At 38.8% G+C, this 21,394-nt stretch overlaps 1 long non-coding RNA gene across 1 annotated transcript in view; it reads right to left on the bottom strand.

The window, feature by feature from the left end:
• Window positions 1–446: 446 nt before the first annotated feature.
• The window catches only part of LOC122051512, a 44,827-nt gene continuing 23,879 nt past the window's right edge, over window positions 447–21,394 (bottom strand). The window contains exons 2-3 of the long non-coding RNA XR_006131456.1: window positions 1,049–1,097; window positions 447–933 (exon numbers count right to left, since the gene is read on the bottom strand). This is a non-coding gene — a long non-coding RNA (uncharacterized LOC122051512). The remainder of the gene's footprint in view (window positions 934–1,048; window positions 1,098–21,394) is intronic.

Consider the following 21,394-nt stretch of genomic DNA (forward strand, 5'->3'; position numbering starts at 1 on the left):
GCTAAATCTATCATGAACTTTTGAAGTTCTAACAAATCTATCAACTTTTTTTCTTAACAAACATATGACATACTTTTAGCTTGATAAAAAAATCTATTTATATTTCCAACTTAACAAATTAAATGTCACTTTTTTTTGAATTTTATGTCACATCATAGATTATTTAACAATTTTACACACTTTTATTTTTTATTTTTTAAAAAGAGAGTCAAATTTGATATAATTTGAATAGTTTGCATTTGATAAAAATATCAATATATGAGATATTTGATCATCAAAGAATCCAATAAGGTGTCAAAATGGTATGTCATGTAAAAAAAATTCTACAAATTAATTATACATTCGATCAAATTTTTTTAAAATAGATTTGTTACAATATTGAATGTATGTAATACATTGTTGAAAGTAAAAATTGAATAAAATTACTATGAAACAATCTAATCCGAGTAAGCATCAAAGTTAACATGATCTCATAGCTAACTAATAAAAGATTCAGTTTATACATTATTTTGATAGATAATTCCTGCGAAAAGCAACAAACAATAAAGTGGATAGAAGGAAAGGCAAAAAAATGATCATTGAGGCTATCTCACAAGGTTGAAAAGAAAAGAAAAAAGCTACTAAGAGATGTTTTTGGAGATTCTCCAAGTGGTGTACATTTGTGTCTCTTTCAAAGGGGGAATAAGGTTTTGATTTAGAGGCTTGACAGTGAAGAAAGGAAGAGCATGTATGACCACAGAGAGAAGGAATAGTGGAATTAAGGAGTTATGACAAAAGAACATTTCTACTACTCTTATTTCTTTCTGTATTGTCTTTTCTTTGAGTAAATTCTTTTTTCTTTTTTGTTGTTCTTAGGACCACAAGAAAAGGCAAGCTTTGACGTTCACAGCCAACATGCATCTTGCGCTCAGATCAAATCAAGGAATAATATTCCTGGAAAATGGCATCAATTAGAATTATAAAGGACAATGGTTGCGGGTCTTACCTCTACAAAAGCACCAAAATTAAAGCAAAAGGAAAGACGCCCATACATTTTTCAAAAGCTTACCTCCACAGCAAAGCAAACTACTGCCAGGTAATCTTGTGTAAACATATAACTGAAAAAAATATAGAAAAAAAGAACATTACTATGCTTGTATATATCAAAATGATATAAACAATAGTAGCAAACAAATTAAACAAATATTAGGACTAAACAAGCCTAAATTAAATTTTATGTACGTAGATATGTCCATATCAACCACATGTGAAACATTTCAGCTAAAAAAGGGTGCATGGCAGGACAAATATTGCATCAAACGCATGAGTTTACTACCACTGGCTTTCTTCACCAAATACTAATTAGTGTGCAGAACAATTATGAAGTGGAAAAGGACTAAAGGACTCAATAATTATTCCAGCCTTATGCCCGTTTAACTACTCATGACCACATCTCACCCGTCTAATTTGTCCAGGCTAGTGGTGGTCAAACGCCAGACTTTGGCTTTTACATGATATCTCACTGTCAAACTCATTGCACCACGTACGGCTCGGGGTAGAAATGATGTATGAACGATAAAAAAAAAAAAAAAAAAGACAAAACAAAAAAGAAGAGAAAACTATTGAAACGAAAATGTTAAAAAGGGGAAAAAAATAAAAAGGGGGTTTTCTTCTTTATGATCTCTTTTTTTTAAAGATGGCTCAGATAAGGTGCAGCTAAGAGTTACTATGCGTTTCGTACTCTGAAGCCTGAACTCTTCCTCAGCATTTGAAGTACAGCAACCAGAAACCACTCACTTTGCCTCCTGTCCTCCCCAAGACAAAAAGAACAAAGGACTTTGAGCTGCCTATTGTTAAAATTGCTAAGCAAAATCAAGCGCAACGTACATGCGACTATAGATTCAACCTTGTGCTTGTTTCACTTGCATTAATAACTGAAAATATTATCTACTATACTAAGCCAATGAAATAAGTTTAAATTCATAATAGCTACTGAGGATAGAACATCAAATATCTTCTTTCATTCCAGCTGTTCTACAGTTCGATAATAGTACTCCATCAAGTGTATACGTTACGGTTTCCATCATTATCAAACAACCTGCAAGAAACTAGCTCATTTGGACGTATGTCATGAATAGAATCACTGTTCATTACTGAACAGTAGTAGAGCAATGCCAACTGACCAAAGGAAATAGCTAGCCTCTGATTAGTACTAGTTGTATGTCTTCTTTTGCCTTGTTGGTACCTGTGATTTAATGCTTTCATTTGCTTACCTGATTTTTGTATTGGTTAATTAAATTGACTGTGACAATAATACTTAGCTGACATGAAGAATGAAATTGCACTCATTGTCACAAGATCCTAAGATTTATTAGTTCATTACTGGGAGATTTACCTGTAACATTGTTGAGCTCACTAACGGACTAACTGAAGTACAAAAGAAAATTACTCAAGGGTAAAGCAGCATTGCTCTGCAGTACAAAAGCTATCCCTTACATTTGTTACTAGTTCAAGTAGTTTCCATTAATCCCCACCTAAATGTAAGTTTGGAAGCCAACAAAGAACAAAGTATCACAATTTTTACTGCAATAGGTAGAGTCCTCTTGTTAAGATTCTAACTCAGATGTATGCACTCAGTGACAGATTTATTCCACATGATCAACCTTGAAAACCATTCTAGTTTATCTCAAGACCATTGAAGGCAACCCTGCCAGCACATCAAGGGCTGAATCCTATTCACCTAAGATGCAAAATCTTGCTCGCATTTGAATGAAAGAAATGAAGGTGAATGAGATCATCCCATGTCATATTCCAATTGCATGGCCCTAGCTATGATAACATGTGGAAAGTTTTGTCCTAAAGAGTATCGCATTACCATTTAGCAAGCTAACAGCAATAAAGATACAAAGCACATGGGAGAGACCATTCCATTTCTTTGAACTCCTAGCACCTAAAATTCTACAACCACAGCATTTATAACCAGCCAGCAACTTTTTCCTGCCCATAACTAACTGTTTTTATCTCACTCGAAGACTAAGTGAAAAGTTTGGGCAATAGCTTTATCATTTTTCTAGCTTTACGGAATTATTTATAATCTATGATCTAGCTTGGTATAAATGTGAAAATAGCTACAATTCCCAACAAGTCATGACATAATCAGTGCTGTCTTTTCTTTACTTCAATGACAACACAGTTATTCTCTTCTTCGCTACTTAGTGTGGTGATTTTTTTTTTATAAATAAAGATAAATGCCAACTCAAGTAAAGGATATCTGACCAAGAGGCTTCAAGAAATCATTGTCTGAAAGAGCCTCCCACACTTAGCATTGAATGACTCCCGTAAACCTCATGTGTGACAGTCTCAATGGAGACTTTTTTTTTTCCTAAATGTGATGGGACTATATACTTTTTAGATGGCTGGCACTTTTGTGAAAGCAATTTGTCCTAACGTGTAAGAATCATCAACTTCATTCATTCAATTAATGCATATATAGCTACAGGAACAATTGGTTCCCTAGCTGAAGAGAATTCAAACACGGGGAATGAGCTGGAGTAAGATGAACGTTTTGTGGATTATAGCATCTGTTTTGGGAAAGGTTTTCTTAATGTTTACTTCATTCGTGAAGCGGTTTACTGGAGCACAAAATCAAAAGAGGTGCTGAAGTGAGGAACAAAATTAAATCATTTAATAAAAATGAGGTGCTGTAGTTGACACTGTGTAATAGGACAAAAAAATTAAATAATTTATGTGAGAGTCCTATAGTGTCTACTATTTTACCACTCCCCTTCATGATACTCTTTTCAAGATAGAACATAGATAGAAAACATGCTGTAATAAATGGTTTAGTGAAGAAGTCTGCAAGTTAATCTTCAAATGGTAAAAAGAATAGAGATTTCGTTAGCCATCACAACAGCTCTAATGAAGTGACAACCAATTTTAAAGTATATGTTTGGTTGTTCAACAACACTTTAGTGTTAAATATGTCAAGCACCAGCATACTCAATTAGTGCTCATTCTTTTCTAAAGCAAACCATTGCTTGCAGCGCCACTGAGATACAAAAATGTGGAGATCCAGATGACATTATTATTGCTTCTACCTTGGTTGTCAACTGAAATATGAACTAATAGATTTGGTTTTGTCACAAAGAGATAAAGATGCTTCTCTACTAATCGAAAACTTTATCATTAGTCAATTAGCATCAAATCACAATCTCTTACAAGGAACCATTGATGTGTCAACAGGTTTGAACCAACTTGTTCAATTTCCTTTAATGAATCCCATAGAATTTGGGTATAGTCAATACTTGTATTGCCTTATATTGTTTAACAGGATAATTACATCTATATATAGGACTCGATGTAGAAACCCTAGACCTAAAATATGCTCATATTGAAGCAAAAAAACACATCCGTGCATAGGCAAAATAAAACTTTAATCCCTTCAACCTCCTACCAACATAGCTATAGAAATAGCTGATGGTGCACATCTGCGACAATTCCTTCACTCTGGCAAGCCAACACATTGATGCAACAAAAAGGATGACGAGAGAAATGATGAAATGAAAATAAAATAAAGAGACATCTCAGGTTTCTCCATGAAGCAGCAATTACATCAGCATGCATAGATTGAGAGAACAGAAAACACCTGAAAATCCAAAGGAAAGATAGAGAGGATAACTCTACCCCCTTTAGTAGACAACAAAATAAGAATTTAGCATTTTCTTTGTTCGGATCTTCGAGGAAGATGGAAAGTGTCACTTAAGGGTATAATCGAGCCGAGCCGAGCCGAGCCCTTGGATGTTTGAGTTTGACTCGTTTATAATCGAGCCGAATTCGAGCTTTATTTAATGAATATATTCATGGCTCACGAGCTTATTCGAACTTTAATCGAGCCTAAATGATCTTAATAAATATAAATTATAAATTTAAATATTTATTAAAAATTAAATTATATATTTTTAAAAAATTATAATATTCTTGTTAAAATTTATAATTTGATTCTAATAAATAAATTTAATATATTTGTCTATGTTTTTCATAAGTAGAGTATAAAATCTATAAATTCAATATCAAAACTATTATTTTTTTTATTTAAAAGTTGATTCATGAGCTTAACGAACATGTTCACGAGCTAACGAGCCGAATATTGTGAAGCTTGAGTTTGGTTTGTTTATCTTAACGAGGCTCATTAAACGAGCTTAAACGAATTTTTATCGAATCGAGCTTCGAATAGCTCATGAGCAGCTTGGCTTATTTACACCCCTAGTGCCACTTGACCGCTTGTTAAGAATAATATGATATTTTTATATTCAGATCTGCAGTGGGCATTTAACCAACGCATATGCAACACAGAAATAAAATTGAATTTCAAAGGATGATGAATGACCGCTACTAAAAGCAAAAAATGAAGATGAAGTTGTCTAATGAAGAGAAGAATCTCCATGTAGGATATGAGAGGTAAAACCTAATCAACTAGTAATGAGTTGATGGTGGTTGATGAAGTTTCAACAATAAGACACAAATATGGTGCCCTGAGGAATACCACACCGCCTGCCCATTTGTTCCATTTCTTGTGTCCATCAAAATCTACAAAGGTGCCCCCACAAGATGATGTCACATGGATAAACCTGAAATGTCTTATAAGAAGGTGCCGCATTGAATAGCAACAAAGCCTAGTTGACTTGAGGGAAGGCAACTTCATATACAATGGTGGTTATTTCCTGATAAACAACGCACAATGAGATAGTAGAAGGGAGGCAATGTGATCGTCGTGTACTTGTAAGGAATAAGATTTAGCAGTGATGAAGAAGGATTATAATCAGCGGGAGGAGAAGCCAATGGCAGAAGAATCTGCAGGCCAGAGGTCCATCGAGCATTTGTAGTAGTGAGTAGCAACCTCAAGAATCTTCTAAGCTTGTAAAAATGAGATTTTTATCTGAACTCATTGGAATTCATTCTAGGAGATCAAGCAAAGCATGGCCGGCCTCCGTCGCTCTTTCCCCTAAGCATTTGCTCTGCAGTCCAAAGGATCTGATCCAATCATTCACTGAAGCTGCCAATTCTAGGTTTGGAGGAAGTAACTCGCCATTACCCTCACGACAATGGAGCCTTGACTGCAGTTATCTATGATGATAACAGTGGCAGTAATGGAATCATCCCCGGAACCTACAGTAGAATCTTGCTAGTGTTGCAAACGAACAAAGTCTTCTGCAACATCAGACAATGAACGTGTTAGAATACACATTACATGGAAAAAATGCAACCACAGCAACTTGTTGGGAACCTGGTTATCCTTAACAGAGACTGATGCTCACAAATGGGAAAGCATGAGAGAGCGGTTGATAAATGAGGTGGAGGCTCTGAAGCATGCAAAATTTGGGAATAAAAGTACCATATTCTCCTTTGTTGCAAAGGTGCAGGTACATGTATATATAAGACTAAATGCAAAAACACTGCACCCAAAATATCAATGTGAAACTAAACTCACTGCATAAATAGTCCTATTAGCTAATAATACTCTTAACAAATCTTTCATATTAGAGGAATTATCTGAGACCTGTAGACCTGAAACTTTGAAAGTTTCTTGCAATGACACTACTAATATGCAACATATTGTCCACATAAAATAGGAAGAACTATCCCGTATGGATTGAAATTGGAACTACTACTTTGTTGCACTAGTTCAAACCAAGGTAGTAAAGATTGAGACCTTATATAGGAATGAGGAGAGATTTAAGATTTATCGGTTCAATCAAAGGATGAAAGCCTAGTATCATAAGATTAGCTCTGAAGAATGACCTTGCTCTGACACCACTTGTTAAGACACTCTGACGAGTTAGAGAGGGATGATTAGCTCCAATTGCTTCTTCAATGATTTGTTGTAGCGAAAAACACTCGAAACAATGCTAACACCCGGATTTACTTGTTATCCACCTCAACGAAATGACTAATCCAAGAATCCACACGAGTACACTCTCCACTATGAAAATACTCCTTCTCTGAAGGTGGAGAAACCTCGTACAAGCTCTCAACAAGAAAATACAACAAGAAAATGAATACCTTGCTTGATCTCTTTAGCTTATAGATGTCTCTTGTAGACTCAGAAATGCAGCAGCACTTTGCCTTGAATCTTCTAAGAACAGGCGGTGAAGAGTGGAGAAGAAGAGTTGCATTTGAATCTCGCCAAACGCCTTTATATGTCACAATCTAGGGTTCCCAATCGATTGACCTTACCCCCAATCTATTGTCACGTCAGATTCAAGTGACCCCAGCCATCCAAACCTCGCAACGACTCTTTTTCGCAACTCCCAATCGATTACCTAATCGATTAAGCGCTTCTTGATCAATTACCCAATCGATCAAGAATGCCTCTGTGCTCTCGCAAAAACTCCTCTCAATCGATTTCCCAATTGATTACTCGGCTTCAATCGATCACATGATCAATTCAAAAGTTTATTGTTCGCTTCGCAAACTTCTCCCAATCGATTGAGCACTTTCTCAATCAATTCAGCACATATGCTTCGCGAAATCACCCTTCAATCGATTAACTTCAGAGTGAATCGATCACCTGATTAATTCACCACGCGCACGTCGCGCAGAGATGTGCTCAATCGATTAGTTGATCGATTGACGCAGCTCAAAATCGATCACTTAATCGATTGTCTAACCCTAACTTGCTTAACTCAAGTCTAGAGTTCCCTTGCCCAATCTCCACCAAGTGTCCAGTCAACCTTTTGACCCACTTGGACTTTGTCAACTTCCCGTTGAACTTCTGATCACCAAGTGTGGAGATGGCAATGGGTCGGGTTCGGGTCGGATTCTATATCCTCCGTCCCCATACCCATCGGGTATAGGATCTCCGATGGGTATACCCATACCCATTAAATGATCGGATATCTTCTATAGTTATAATTTTTCTTCTTTCTATTCAACTATTATCATTTAACAAAAATATATTAAAATTAACAATCTATTAAAAATATATATATATATATATATATATATATATATATATATATATATATATATAATTAAAAAAATAGATTAAACATCTATATAGTCTCCTCCTAATATCAACAAAAATAGTAAGTTGATTTTAGAAAAAGAAATTTTCATTTAATATATGTATATATATTATTTAATCGGGTATTGGGATCGGGTATCGGGTATTGATAGTCCCTCCATACCCTCCTCCATTCGGGTCGGATGTTGGATCCTCCATCGGGTTCGGGTGAAATTGTCATCCCTAAGTGTGGTCCCCCTTGACCCACTTGGATTTTCCTCTTGCCTAACCGCGATTAGGACTTAACCTTGTAAACGTACGGTCCTCCTTAACCAACTTGGACTTCCCTTTGCCTAACTGTAGTTAGAGTTTTCCTTTACCAACGTGCGATCCTCCTTGATCCACTTGGACTTTCCTTTGCCCAACCCTCGAGTTAGGACTTGCCTTACCTAACATCCTAGTTAGGACTTTACCATTGCCTAACCCCTAGTTAGGATTTTACTAGTCAAGTATCGGCTCTCTATAACCTACTTGACTTCTCTCATATGTCCCATAACATATTATCTAAACATATTGTCTATAACATATCGTTCAAATATCGAAACTCAATGTTTACTCAAACTGGTCAATTTTGATATGGGGAACAATTGCACCAACAATCTCTCAACATACCCAACATAGGTGTTGGATATACACCTCAAGCATAATATCAAAAGAAAAAAATATATACGACTCCTAGAATTAAGTGGTGGAAGTTAATGGATGGAAATAAAATATATTTAAGGAGAAGATAGAAGTACAAATATTAGGTGAAATATATGGTGACTCTAATACGACATAAGATAAGATAGTATTAAAGTTGAAAATAATAGTTAAGAGTGTACTCGATGAGTCAAAGGGACATTGATGTGTGTAGATTATACATGTTTATTGCATTATTGATGGTGTAAGTGCATTATTGACATACAACTGGCATTTCATGAGTATAATCTATGTTTATTGCACCATATTTCATTATTATGTCTTACTTCCATTTTATCTGTTTAGGGATCTACTCTTTGCTTATGTTATTGACAGGATGAAATTGGAAGTGAAAATAGAGCTTAAACGTAAAGAAATATGTTAGAGTCACATCGAAGCAAAGATAGCACCAAATAGAGCCAAACAAGGGCTTACACAACCCCTGCATAGCTGGCACGACCCGTGTCTCTAGATTTGTCTAGAAAGTTACACAATCGTGTCGTGCCTAGTGGCACGACTGTGCCCCAAGTTTCCAGAGAGTTACACAGCTATGCCATGCCAGACAGGCACAACCGTGCCTCAGATTCCATAGGGTTACACGGTTGTGCCATGCCCCCCATTCCCAAAGAAATACACACCACGATTGTGGCTAACAGGCACGGTCGTGTGGCGTAACAGGCAGACCCCGTGCCCCAACCTATATAAGGGGATTTTCTCCCCTTAGGTCACATCTTTGGTTTGAGGCTTCACCCCCATTCCTTGGGAAAGGGGTTTCCCCCTTAGGAGAGCCCTAAAGCTTCCATCTTCGTCGATCCACATGATCTGTCCATCTTCGGAGCAAGGATTGTAAGCAAGAAGATCGACAATATATAGATAAGCATTCCTCTCTTCTCTATCTTGTGTTTTGGATTGTATGATACTTAATTGCTTGTCTCTCGATTGTATATCCTTCACAATGGAGTAGATCTCGAGCTCTAGAGTGTTGGGAGTAATTATAATGTGATTGTTAATGTAAACACTATGTATTTGGTAATTTCTTATCTCGTGACATGTGTATGCCTTGTTCATGTTTGATTAAATGCTTGTGTGAACTTTAATTATGGATATGTGTTGTTTGATTTAATTGTTGTATTGGTTTGTTGTCATGTAGAGGGAATGTTTGAGATCGTATGACCAGGGGCCCTTCGTGACAAAGGGTATCCCTTTAACCGAATATCTCAAGGGTTGCCTTGAAATGATGGTCAATTCTCTACGAGGAATAGTTTAATTGCTTGTGTTAGAAAGTGATTTGTGTAATTTAGAGACGTATAATCGGGGGGCCCTCAGGTGATATGGGTATCTCTTTAATCGGATTTTCTAATTCACCTCCTCCACCTAGTGACATTGGGTACCAATGGGGAAACACTCCGGTGCACCAGCTTGAGAGGATCGCATCGGTACATAGTTAGGATCCCTACAAGTTCATACACATAGAAGGTAGGAATGACCAATACATAGAGTTGATTTCTTAAATTCAACTTCACCTTATCCCTTCATTCACTTGCGCTCACTCTTTCCTCTCACTCTCCCTCTCTCCCTCTTAATAACTCTCTCTCTCTCTTCTATCTCTCTCCCCTTTTAAAGTGTTTGTGAACCAACCCTCATTTTTCTAAATAATTCTGTTGGTGCGGGGAGCATCTGATTATCGAACCTGAGTTTTGATAATAGCAAAGGATTCAAAGTTAAGGTTTGTGGTGATCTAACGTGCTGAATAAGTGTTTCAGGAAAGTCCTAGCTGCGGTTAGGCAAAGGGAAAATCCTAAGGGGTGGTAACCTTAGGTCCTAGGGGGCGGTAACCCTAGGTGGAGGAAAACCCTAAGGGGCGGCGACCTTAGGTCCTAGGGGGCGGTAACCCTAGGTGGAGGAAAACCCTAAGGGGCGGCAACCTTAGGTCCTAGGGGGCGGTAACCCTAGGTGGAGGAAAACCCTAAGGGGCGGCAACCTTAGGTCCTAGGGGGCGGTAACCCTAGATGGAGGAAAACCCTAAGGGGCGGCAACCTTAGCTCCGAGGGGGTGGTGACCCTAGGTGGAGAAAAACCCTAGGGTTTCTGGTTGGGAATCCAAAGTCAGACTCGGACAGTCCGAAGACTGTCAGTTATTCCTTACTGTGTTTTATCAGATTCTAACACTGTCTTGCAGGGTATTTGCTCAGACTAACCTTGTTTTGCAGGTGAGGATCCTGCTGGAAAAAGGTGGTCCGGGCGCCCGGGATGGATCCGGTCGCTTGGAGGTCCAAGCGCCCGGAACAGGTCCGGGCGCCCGGGACCAAGTTTTATCCCTGCCGCGACTTCGCCACGTGGAGCATCCTGGTTGGTTGGCCACGTTACACTCCAGGCGCCCGGGATCCAGGCGCCCGGGATCCAGGCGCCCGGAATGTCATATAAAAAGAGGGTCGAGGGAGCAGCCAAAGAATAACAATATTCTAAGCTTTCTTCTGTGAAGTGCTGCCAACGAGACGACCTTGAAGTGTTACTACTCGATGTCAACAACCCGAAGCTCAGACTCTTCGATCTTTTGTTGTCGGTATTAGTTTACTTATTGCATTAATTGTAATTCAAATTGTAATCTTTCCGATATATAGTTGTTGCCCACCGAAAGCGGTCAAGGATCGCGGGCCTTCGAGTAGGAGTCGCCATAGGTTCCGAACGAAGTAAAACACCTGCGTCTCTGTGTGTTTGATTTTACTTTCCGCTGCGTTGAAACTCTGCGTTTTAAAATCGTTAAAATAGCCACGAGCGCTATTCACCCCCCCCCTCTAGCGCTTTCGATCCATCAATTGGTATCAGAGCGGGGTCGCTTTGAATTGGTGCAACCACCATTCAAGTATTTTTCGTGGCTTTGTCGTTATTAAAAATTAACTTCGCATCTTTTTACCATTGGTTATTACATTGCATTTTCAAAAATTTGTAGTAATATTTTTTTTAATATTATTTTAATAATATTTTAATAATATTTTATCATTTTTTTTCTCAAAATTCCTGAATTACTATTTTTATCTCTCTCCCGCATTACTAATCCAAGACTAAGTCTTGGAACAAGTTTTATTGTGTTTATTTTGCGAGATTGTCTTTCTAAGATGACCCATCAAGAAGGCTACAACACTGCTCGCCCACCGCTCTTCTCCGGAGATAATTTTGGAGATTGGAAGGGTCGGATGGAGGCGTATCTCCAGACTCACTTTGAAGTCTGGATGATCGTCAAAACCGGGCTTCAACTGCCAACTAACGGCGCCGGCAAGCCACTACCGTACGAGAACTGGGATGCGAACCTTATCAAAACGGTAGAAGCAAACGCAAAAGCAACGTATACACTTCAGTGTGGCTTAACGAATAAGGAACTGAATCGCACCGGCTCATTCTCAAGTGCCAAGGAGCTATGGGAGAATCTGATTGAGTTACACGAAGGCATTCCTGATACAAAAATAGGTAAGCATGTTTTAATAAATAAATTATGTGAGCAGACTAATACTAGTCCGGCCGATGAAGGTGTTGCGTTATTTGCAGGAACAAGCAAGACGAAGAAAACACTGAAGGCAACATGGAACGAGTCTTCTTCCGAGGAATCCGAAGATGAAGAACTAGAGCAGACTAACTTTCTCGCATTAACAGCCCGGGACTACACCATCCGTTTCCGAAGGGCCAAACCCCTCTGTAAGTCAAAATAGGTTATATTGCATAATTAATTATTTAATGCATAAAGTAGCTAAGTCCAAAATTCGAATCAAGTCGCTTCTAAAGGAGATAACACTCCTTAAAGAGACGACTAATAACGAATCCTTGACTGATCCAGTTCAGACTGGAACCTCAACTCAAGTTCAAAAACTTGAGGAAGAAAATTCCAACCTGAAAAGTCAAGTCAAGGATTTGAAGACAACCTTAGAACGATTTTCCTTGGGATCCAAGAATCTTGACATGATTCTTGGAACACAAAGGACAATCTATAATCGAACTGGATTAAGATACAAAACGAAAAACAAATATAGGTCATACCTATCTCTCATACAAAGAACAAATAGAAAAATGGTCCAAGCATGGGTTGCCAAGTCCAACCTGATCAATCAAGTTGGACTTGGACAGTATTGGGTCCCTAAGGATCAAATACATTACCTCGATAGACCTTATCGAGGCTATGATCCAGGGGGAGCTAATAGAAAAACAATATTAAGAACATAATTCAAAATTAATTATTTGTTGGCTCAGAATCGGTGAGTAGCAGCAGGATGCAGCGAACAAAAAATAAAACAACGAAAGAAGAAGTTGCCTCACTTCTGTTCTCAAAAGAAACACACAGCACTCAAAAAAAACGCACAGTGAAAAAACGTAAGAAAATCTTTACTGTTATGGAATATCAATTACAGCTTCGAGGGCCTCTTTAAATACACCACAAAACAAGACTTATTCCACTACTTATCCCATTAAAATAGGAATTAAAATAGGAAGACTAATTCAATGTTTATCCCATAGGAAAGGCTAAGATAGGAGAGATTAACGTGGCTAACTTAATTATGTCGAGGATTAAATTCTCACATTACCCCTCCTAATCCTGACATGACTCTAAGTCTCGGATGCCGAGTAGTTGTCGCATAGTAGCTAACTTCACTCCTGGCAATGCTTTAGTTAAAACATCCGCTCGCTGTTCTCCGGTATTAACGAACTCAACCACAATTTGTCCCTTCTCAACACATTCTCTGATAAAGTGAAACCTTGTGTCTATATGCTTGCTTCGACCATGGAATACCGGATTCTTCATGAGTGCTATAGCAAATTTGTTGTCAACAAACAAAGTTACCGGCTTTGGCTTTTCACCGGTTAATTCGCTAGTAAGACTCCTCAACCACAAAGCATGACAGGCCGCAGTTGTGGCTGCCATGAATTCTGCCTCACAAGATGAAAGCGTCACTGTCTTCTGCTTCTGTGAATTCCAGGACACCAAGCTTTCATTAAAATAGAAAGTCATTCCACTTGTGCTTTTCCTCCCATCGAGATCACCGGCTAAATCACTGTCCGAGTAGCCGAATATACTAATTTCCGGGGGTCCCTTTATGTAAGCAAGTCCAAAATGGATTGTACCTTTCAAATACCTGAGAATCTGTTTGACCACTTTGTGATGCATGGTTGTAGGCCTTTCCATGTATCTGCTCGCCATCCCGACAGGATATGACAAGTCTGGTCGTGTGTGTAGCAAATATCTCAGGCAACCAATGACGCGTCTGTACTCTGTGGCATCAACTGGAGTCCCTTCCAAGTCTTTATGCAGTTGTGTCTTGGGTTCCATCGGATGTTTTGTGGCATTACAATCTGCCATCTTGAATTGAGACAGAATTTTCTTAGCATAAGTTGATTGTCTAAGTAAAATTCGGCTCTTCTGTTGTTCCACTTCAATCCCTAAGTAGTAGGAGAGAATACCCAAATCACTCATCTCAAATTCTGTCATCATTTGTTGCTTGAACTTGTTGATTCTTCCCGTGCTACTTCCTGTCACGATGAGATCGTCGACATACACTCCAACAAGTATACTTGCTTCTCCTTCACCTCTTGTATATACTGCATGTTCTTGAATACATTTTTTGAAGCCGAGCTCTACCAGACTCCTGTTCAGCCGCATGTTCCAAGCTCGTGGAGCCTGCCGCAGTCCATAGAGGGCCTTGAATAACCTGTACACCTTATGTTTCTGATTTTGTACCTCAAACCCTTCTGGTTAAGAGACGTATATTTCTTCTTCTAGCTCTCCGTTAAGGAATGCTGACTTCACATCTAGATGGTGTACCTCCCAGCTTCGATTCCCTGCAAGTGCAAGAATGACTCGAATAGTATCAAGTCTAGCGACCGGTGCAAATACCTCTTCAAAGTCGATGCCTTGTCTTTGTACATAGCCTTTAGCAACCAATCTTGCTTTATGCTTAACAACTTTCCCAGCTGAATCTTTCTTCAGTTTGTACACCCACTTTAGGCCAATAGGTTTGTGGCCTAATGGGAGCTCAGTTAGGGTCCAGGTCTTGTTCATCTCAATAGTTTCCAGTTCTTCCTTCATTGCTTCATACCAGCAAGCCTCGGTTGCAGCCTCTTGGTAACAGGTTGGCTCTTCAGACATCATCAGCATTACCTCATTCTCTTCTTCATCAATACCAACCACTTCCTCAGTGTTGGCATAGATATCAGCAATGGATCTAAAACGGACCGGTCCTTCATAAGACTCGGGTGAGTTTGTTATCGAAGGCGAGGAAGTTGTATGGGTGTTCGATGATGGTGTAGATGGACTTGACGCTGCTGGCGATGTTGTGACGTCTTCTGTTCCTGCCTCAATGTCTGCTACAACAATCACCTCGTCGGTGTCGAGTACATCCTCCACCATAAACTCCGGTAGGTTTTCTTCATGGTTAGCACCTGCAGTCCATGTCCATTCACTATTTTCTTGAAATACTACATCTCTACTTACTTGTAGCTTGTCATGCCTTGGATCAAATAGACGATGAGCTTTGCAGCCTTCCTCGACACCCAAGTATACCATAGGTGAACTTCTGTCGTCAAGTTTCTTCAGGTGAGGGGTTGTATTTTTCACGTATGCAACACAACCGAACACTTTCAAGTGGGCGAGATGTGGTTTTCTCCCTATCCAGGCTTCAAATGGGGTACGGTCTCCTAGTGCCTTAGTTGGGAGACGATTTAGCAGATAGACAGCATGCCTAATTGCCTCTCCCCAGAACCTTGCCGGCATATGTGTACCCTTGAGGAGAGATCTTGTCATGGCCATCACAGTGCGGTTACGGCGCTCCACAACGCCATTCTGTTGGGGTGTGTAGGGAGCCGTAAGGTGCCGCTCGATTCCTTCATTTTCACAGAATCGAGTGAACTCTGTGGATAGAAATTCACCACCACGGTCTGTCCGGAGTGTTTTGATCTTGTACTCAGTCGTGTTCTCCGTCACGGACTTGAATTTCTTGAATGCTTGGATTGCATCTTTCTTTGCTGCCAATACAAATACCCACATCCATCTTGTACAATCATCAACAATCAACAAGAAATATTTGTTACCAGCCAGTGTACTTGGTGAAATTGGCCCGCAAATATCAGCATGGAGAAGCTCCAACGGCTTCGTCGCTCTAAAGTTAGCTTGGTGCGGGAATGGCGACCTTCCATGTTTAGCGACCACACATACCTCACAAAGCTTGTTCGGCTGAGGCAATAGTGGCACATCAACCGCCAACTTCTTCTCCCCCAATAGCTTCAAGTCATGGAAATTGACATGTCCAAGCCTTGCATGCCATAACCAGGTCGGATCTTCTAGGCTTGCTAGGAGACAGATTTGCTTGAATGTCTTCAAGGTTATCTTATACAAGCGATTTTGCGTTCGCTTTACCAGCATCAAGAGCTTCCCGCTTCTATCAATTATCTTCATGGCATCTCCTTCCATGTGCACCTCGTTCCCAGTTTCTGTCAATTGACCAAGACTTATGATATTACTACAAAGTCTCGGAATGTAATATACCTCGTGGAGAGCCTTCTGATCGTCGTTCTTGCATTCGAACACAACCGTTCCCTTGCCCATGATCTCAATGGTTGATCCATCGCCAAACCTCACCCTCCCGGTGATGGTTTCATCCAGCTTTTGAAATTTCTCACGATAGCCAGTCATGTGGTTGCTGGCACCATTGTCAAGGTACCAGACGTCCTTATCTTCTTTCTTAACGCCTCGGTACATCTCCGGTAGCAACCTCTTTTCACTGAGTAGAATGGTATCCTGCCGCTCACGCCTAGCGTCAGACTCCTCGTGGGACACGGTCATCATCAGTGTCGGCTCTTCATCGGTGGCACAAGTGAGGTGAGCCTCATCATCACACCGCTTGTTGTAGCATTCGGACGCATAATGCCCCATTTTCTCGCAATTGAAACATTTTATATGTCTCTTGTCTCGAGTGCCACTGTTGTTGCCGCTAGTCCCTCCTGCACTGTCTTGGCGTTGCGTACCACGGCCACGACCGCGCCCTCGCCCACGTCCACGCCATTTGCCACGACTAGGGTTGCTGGACCCACGCCCCTTTCATCCTGACGAAGTGTCCACGTTGCTCCCCTTCTGTCGCATTTGTCATTCGGCATGAGTTAATAGGAGCTCACCTTCAGTGCCGTTGGTGTTGCTGCGTAGTCGTAGCGTTCGTTCTTCGTACGCCTTCAGTCGTCCTATAGCCTCCTCAAATGGTATAGACTCAAGGTCGTAGAATTGCTCAATACCAGCAACAATAGGAAAGAATTTATCAGGGACAGAATCGAGCAATTTTTTTACCAACGAGGAATCTTCAAGCGTGGCACCAAGGGTGGAGAACTTGCTGCTTAGGGCACTGAGTTTGCCAGCAAACTCATCAATCGTTTCGGTTTCTTTCATCCGGAGAGCGTCAAACTCGCTCTTCAATGTTTGTACACGTGCCTTCTTCACCCGATCACTACCAAGATACCTGTCCCAGACTTCCTTCACCGTCTTCTTTGTTGCGATCTGGAGAAGGATGTCTTCGGGGACACACTGCAGGATGTATGCACGTGCCTTTTTGTCCTTCTTTGCATCCACCTGGGCTCCTTTCGTCTCCACCGCCTCCCAGACTCCCTGGGCATCAAGGATCGCCTCTGTCTTTATTGCCCACACAGTATAATTGTGAGGACTTAGCATCGGATAGGGAAATGGCACTCCGCCGTTCTCCTTTACTGGGATGCTCGACATTTTATGGAATCGTAGATTCTTGGATGTCTTATACTACCAACGCTCTGATACCAAGTGTTGGCTCAGAATTGGTGAGTAGCAGCAGGATGCAGCGAACAAAAAATAAAACAACGAAAGAAGAAGTTGCCTCACTTCTGTTCTCAAAAGAAACACACAACACTCAAAAAAAAATGCAAAGTGAAAAAACGTAAGAAAATCTTTACTGTTATGGAATATCAATTACAGCTTCGAGGGCCTCTTTAAATACACCACAAAACAAGACTTATTCCACTACTTATCCCATTAAAATAGGAATTAAAATAGGAAGACTAATTCAATGTTTATCCCATAGGAAAGGCTAAGATAGGAGAGATTAACGTGGCTAACTTAATTATGTCGAGGATTAAATTCTCACATTATTAAAATTCAAAATTTATTATTAATTATAAATTTTCAAAATTCAAATTCGAAATTTATTATTAATTATTAATTTTCAAAATTCAAATTCGAAATTTATTGTTAATTATTAATTATTAAAATTTAAAATTCAAAATTTATTATTAATTATTAATTTTCAAAATTCAAAATTCGAAATTAATTACTAAAATTCAAAATTCAAAATTCGAAATTTATTATTAATTATTAAAATTCAAAATTCGAAATTAATTACTAAAATTCAAAAATTCAAATTCGAAATTAATTACTAAAATTCAAAATTCGAAATTAATTATTAAAACTCAATTATTCAAAATTAATTCAAATTAGAAGGAGGGTCCAGAATAGCTGGCAACTCCGAAACCTATTTACCCGACTGGGTAATCGAACTTAATCTACCCGAAATGGGTAAACAAGAGTAAATTACCCGACAGGGTAAGTAAGGATAGATTAAAATGGGCTAGGTTTAACTTGACCCACAGTACTGGTAAAGTTTTTGGATGATAGTACGTTAGGGAAGCTTGGGCATCGCATGTCTAAGAAGATATAGCTTCGACCTGGTGCATTTGGCCAAGTGGAACTGACCGAAGCTACCCTTAAATGGATCCTAACTAGTTAGACCAAGGTTTAGTATTAAGCTCAATGGGTAGGACTATTTGGGAAACCTCGAAGGCATGGTTACTTTAATGAGTATCTTGTGACTCACCATAGCCCAGAAGTTTATCCAAAGAATGCTTACTTGTTGAACCTAAAGCTAAACCTGAATCTAATAAAAAGTTAAACCAGACCCTTAAATTCAACCATAATTCATCTCACAACAATTATAGGATTCCCTGATTGAAAATTTAGATGGGTGAGATGACTAAGGAATTTTAAAAATTCAAACTGATAGTTGTTCAAAATCTTCTAAAAATTCTTTTCAAAATTATTTGAAAAATCTCTTCAAAATCAGTTCAAAATCATTTAAAACTTCTTTTCAAAATTATTTGAAAAATCTCTTCAAAATCTGTTCAAAATTTTTAAAACTTCTTTTCAAAATTATTTGAAAAATCTCTTCAAAATCAGTTCAAAATCTTTTAAAACTTCATTTCAAAATTATTTAATCTTTTCAAAATCAGTTCAAAATCTTTAAAAAATTATTTAAAATTCTTTTAAAATTATTTGAAAAATCTTTTCAAAATTATTTTAAAACTTAATTTCAAAACTTAATCATTTCAAAATTATTTTAAAACTTAATTTCAAAACTTAATCATTTCAAAATTATTTTAAAACTTAATTTGAAAACCCTTTTAAGAAGTTATTAAATTCTTTGAAATTCTAAACTCAATTAATTTTTAAATTTTCAAAATAATGGTCACCTATTTGGAATTCTAACTGATATTTTCAATGTTGTAAATTAAAGTAAACTCCATCTCACACTCACTCATATGCTAAACATGCTTGTTAATCTAGAATGAGTGAGATGGAAAATTAGGAAAATAATTTTTTAACCTCTCATGCTTGAACTCCTGAACTCAAAAATTTATTAAGGCATTAATTAAGGGGGGAGTGATTTTGAGTCGGTTTTAAAATTAGTTTTTCTTTAAAAAATTTTTGACTTGACCTCAAAATTAAAAACTATTTTTGACATATTTCGAAAATTCAAGCTATTTTTTAGCGTTAAAATTAAAATTACTTTATAACCTGACCTTTAAAACTAAGCCCTTATGTAAAACCCCTTTAAGCTAAGTACCCAATCAAATCCTCTTTAACTAAACTCAATTAAATTACACTCTAGACTTAGCTATTTGGCAAGATGTTCTCTAGAGTCAATATTAAAGTTTAAGCATGCTTGTACTTAAGGGCTCTGATACCTGACCAAAACCAAATCTTGACTCATTCTTGGACCTTAGGGCTCTGATACCTTACTAAAACAAAATTTGTAAACTATTAAACACTAAAGTTAACGCTTCTCCTTTGCCTTAAGTATCTTTGAAATTCATTTCTCTTAAGCAGTTTTTCAAACTTAAAACTTTTTCAAACTTAAAACTTTCAAATCTCTTCTATTTGAAAATTCTTTTTGGAATTTTGTTAGAAAATTATTTAAGTTGAAACTTTTTCGAAAATTCGTTAAGTTGAAATTCTCTTTAAGATGGAATTAACTTCTTTAAGTTGAAAATTTTCCTTGAAAATTTTTTAAGCTGGAAAAATTTTGAAATCGGAAAATTTCTGAAGTTGATTGAAATTTTTTTTGGAAACTCCTCAAAATTCACTAAGTTAAAAAGAGTTGAATTCTTATTTAACATAGCACAAAGAATAATCTCCTCAAGCAAAATCAATGGTTTAAAGTTTTTTTTAAAACTATTTTCCTTAGCAAATTTTCAAAAATGTTGCTATTAAAACCAATTCTAAGATGTTGCTTTTCTCTTAACCCTTTTTTTGCCTCGTACCTAAGTTTTTCAAACAAACTCTGCTAAGTTTTGTCTTGAAAAGTTAAGTCTTTTTTCAAAACTAGCTTATTTTTTATATATGGCAAAGGGGGAGAGTAGAGAAATTCAAAAGAGAACAATAAATCCAAAGGGGAGGTTATATTAAGGGGGAGTTTGTAATGTCATGTCTTTCTTTACATCTTACTGCATATTATTACTTAACTTGGAATTTCGATTGTCATAATCAAAAAGGGGGAGATTGTTGGTGCGGGGAACATCTGACGATCGAACCTGAGTTTTGATAATGGCAAAGGATTCAAAGTTAAGGTTTGTGGTGATCTAACGTGCTGAATAAGTGTTTCAGGAAAGTCCTAGCTGCGGTTAGGCAAAGGGAAAATCCTAAGGGGTGGTAACCTTAGGTCCTAGGGGGCGGTAACCCTTAGCGACAACCTTAGGTCCTAGGGGGCGGTAACCCTAGGTGGAGGAAAACCCTAAGGGGCGGCAACCTTAGGTCCTAGGGGACGGTAACCCTAGGTGGAGAAAAACCCTAAGGGGCGGCAACCTTAGGTCCTAGGGGGTGGTAACCCTAGGTGGAGAAAAACCCTAGGGGCGGTAACCCTAGGTCCTAGGGGGTGGTAACCCTAGGTGGAGGAAAACCCTAAGGGGCGGCAACCTTAGGTCCTAGGGGACGGTAACCCTAGGTGGAGAAAAACCCTAAGGGGCGGCAACCTTAGGTCCTAGGGGGTGGTAACCCTAGGTGGAGAAAAACCCTAGGGGCGGTAACCCTAGGTCCTAGGGGGTGGTAACCCTAGGCAGAAAGTCCAGTCGGTCTGGAGGACCGGACTGGCATCAGGTAATCTCTACTGAGGGGAGTAGGTAAGGACGCGTTCCCCGTAAAGGGAACAATAGGCGTCGGGTCGACCTAGAGTTTCCGGTTGGGAATCCGAAGTCAGACTCGGACAGTCCGAAGACCGCCGTTATTCCTCATCGTGTTTTATCGATTCTAACACCGCTTGCGGGATATTTGCTTGGACTAACCTTGTTTTGCGGTGAGGAACCCGCTGGAAAAAGGGGTCCGCGCCCGGATGGATCCGGCGCCGGAGGT

Source organism: Zingiber officinale, chromosome 1B (assembly GCF_018446385.1).
Source record: "Zingiber officinale cultivar Zhangliang chromosome 1B, Zo_v1.1, whole genome shotgun sequence".
Lineage (NCBI taxonomy): Eukaryota > Viridiplantae > Streptophyta > Magnoliopsida > Zingiberales > Zingiberaceae > Zingiber > Zingiber officinale.